Raw genomic sequence first — 2,571 nt, 5'->3', positions numbered from 1 at the left:
AGCTGAAAGGAGTACCTGAATGCATGGGCAGCGTATGTGAGTCAGCAGCGAATGACGAAGCGAAAGATAATGAATGCTAAAGTTACAAGTGAGAGAAGTGTGATTCAGTCCCTTAGAGAGAAAGGTATGGAAGGTGGGCGAGAATGGTATAGATTCCTGAGGGGTGAGGGGATGCCTAACAGTGAGAATGTGGAGAGCCTGAAGGTGAATGGGGCAGTGGTGACTGATAAGGAAGAAATGAGAAGGGCAATAAAAGAGTTTTGGGAAGAGATTGGAGGTGTAAGTGAGGTCTTTGATGTGGATGAAGGACATGTGTCACTGGAGAGAAAGGATGCAGATGAGTTGAATGAAAGGATCAGCAGGGAGGAGGTGGAGAAATGTGTGAAGAAGCAGAAGAATGGGAAGGCAGCAGGGCCGGATGAGATACCGTATGAAATGTACAAAATGGAGGAGAAGTAGTGATTGATAGGATGACTGAGTTGTTCAACCAGGTGTGGGAGGAGGAGAGAGTGCCGAGAATGTGGAATGAATGCAGGGTGACCTTGTTGCATAAGGGAGGATATAAGAGTAAGAATGAGTTGAGGAACTACAGGCCGATTGCGTTAGTTAACACAGTAGGCAAAGTGTTCAGTGCGGTGTTGAATGAGAGATTGTGCAAATGGATTGAGAGAGTTGGAGTGTTAGGCGAAGAGCAAAATGGATTCCGAGTGGACAGGAGAGCAGAAGACAATCTGTTTGTAGTGAATGAATTGATTGAGAGAAAGAAAAGGGATGGTAGCAAACTATACTTAGGTTTCCTAGACATAGAGAAAGCATATGATAGGGTAAACAGAGAAATGCTAGGTAGGGTGTTAGAAAAATTGGGTTAAGTGCAAAGATAGTTAACATAGTGAGAAGTATGTATGTGGATACAAGAGCTAAGTATAAACTAGGGATATAGAGACAGACTGGGTGAAGAGTGAAAGAGGAGTTAGGCAGGGTTGCATATTATCACCAACCCTCTTTAGCTTATATACAGAAGAATTGGCTGCTAGAATGAGGAGAATGAATGCAGGTGTAAATGTGGGAAATGATAAGATAGGTGTGCTCTTGTATGCAGATGATGTTGTAGTCATGAGTGAGTCGGCAGAAGAGCTACAGAGTATGCTTGATGTAGTAGATGGGTATGGAAGAGATTTTGGAGTGAGATTTAGTAGTGAAAAGAGTAAGGTAATGGTTGTGCATAGGTCAGAGGATGAGAGGAACCATGTGTGGAGATTAGGAGTGAATGAGGTGCAGCAGACAGATGAATATAAGTATCTGGGGATGTGGATGAGTCCGGATGGCTGTGTAAAGATTAAGAATGAGAAGATAAGTATGGCAAATCAGTGGGTAGGTCGTCTAGGAAGTGCAGCAAGGATGAGGGCGAGTAAATATGACGTGCTGCGAGAAGTTTGGAAGAGCGTGGCTGTTCCGAGCATCATGTATGGTATGGATGTGATTGCTTGGAATGAGAGTGAACTAGATAAGTTAGAAATAGGGCAGAATAGAGTTGCAAGAATGGCACTTAATGCACCTAGATATGCAGCAGTAGAGGCCCTTAGGGGTGATATGGGTTGGAGCACTTTTAGAGAGAGATATGTGAAAGCGACCCTAAAGTATAAGGCTAGGTTAGAACGAATGAATGATGCAAGGATAGTGAGAAAAGTGTTTCTGTGGAATGTCAGGAGTAGCAAGTGGGGGAAGAGGTGTGTCAGGCTGGTAGCAAAGAGTGGGTTAGTAAGTAGTTGGGTTTTTCAACAGGTAGAAGGAAGACATTTAGAGAGAGACTGGAGTATGATTGTTAGAAATGGAGAAGGTAGAGAATGGGATGTAAGGAAGTGGAAGAGTGAGATTGACAGAGTAGTGAAAGGTGTGGGACTGGATGACTGGAGAAATAGGATGGAGCAAAAGAGTACCTTGGTATGGTATAGAGAGAAAGAGGCCCCAATGTATGAAAAGTGGTATGACGGAAGCCTGGGTGGTGATCTTCTCTTCCGAGCTAGGGCACAGTGCATGGATGTGAATGCAAGGAATTATAGATGGTCAGAGTCCTGCAGCAAAGTGTGCCAGATGTGTGACTTGGGAGAGGATGAGACAGTGGAACATGTGGTGGTGGAGTGTGTGAAGTATGCCAGAGACAGGCATGAGATGATGCAAGTGGTGCTGAGGGAGCTGGGGCATGACAGAGTGGAGATGACAGGAAGGGAATGGATGGTGTTGCTGCTGGGACTGTGTGGGAGACGAATGAAAGGATGATTGAGGCTGTGAAAGAGTTCCTGGAGAGAATGTGGCGTGCCAGATGCAGGAACTAGTGGTGTGAAAGATGGTGATTGCCCTCTTTGTTGTCTGGTGTTCTTTTGTTCCCTACAGGAGCTGCCGATACAAAGGCCTGACCCAGAAGAAATTCTGCGTCACCTGTACCATCAAGATCAAGATCAAGATTCCAAGCTTAGAAGGGCCCAGGAGCAATTTGTAGTTCCACCCAACCATGGAATCTGTGATGTGACTCATGTTCTTTTGGTGAGAAATGTAGTGAATTGATTGATAGTG

Source organism: Portunus trituberculatus, chromosome 27 (genome assembly GCF_017591435.1).
Source record: "Portunus trituberculatus isolate SZX2019 chromosome 27, ASM1759143v1, whole genome shotgun sequence".
In the NCBI taxonomy this organism is placed as follows: domain Eukaryota; kingdom Metazoa; phylum Arthropoda; class Malacostraca; order Decapoda; family Portunidae; genus Portunus; species Portunus trituberculatus.
The sequence above is the reverse complement of the archived record's forward strand: the minus strand, read 5'-3'. Positions refer to the sequence as shown.